We start from the raw sequence: 516 nt of genomic DNA on the forward strand, positions 1-516 counted from the left end.
CAGTCCTGTAGCAAACATCAGATATGACCCAGCAGCTGCAGACCAGTTCCCTAGGCAAACAGACACCAGGCATACATCAGAAATGAACTGGCATCTATAGTCTGGTCCTTTCAGTAAGCAGACATCAGTAAGGAACCAGCAACTGTAGCTCAATGCTGAAGAAACTGCCAGGCTCACCACCTAGCCTGAGGCAAGGCCACAGAAGTGGCAAGCTGCTGCAGGAACCTCTCGAGCAGTTCTTGGATGAGTTTCTCTCAATGGCAGCATTACCACAAGTTGAGCTCAACTTGTGTAAGGTGAACGAATACGTGTGTCTTTAGCAAAGAATATCAAGGTGGAGCAAATAAAATCAAGGCTCAGTGCTCATACCCCACTGTCTGTGAGGTCATATTTATACTCCTTCATCAAGAGTCCTTTCACACCGAGAGGTGGTGGCGCACGAACTCAGAAATCCCAGCACTTGGGAGGCAGAGGCAGGCGGATTTCTGAGTTCCAGGCCAGCCTGGTCTACAGAGT

This window comes from Mastomys coucha, unplaced genomic scaffold (assembly GCF_008632895.1).
Source record: "Mastomys coucha isolate ucsf_1 unplaced genomic scaffold, UCSF_Mcou_1 pScaffold22, whole genome shotgun sequence".
Lineage (NCBI taxonomy): Eukaryota > Metazoa > Chordata > Mammalia > Rodentia > Muridae > Mastomys > Mastomys coucha.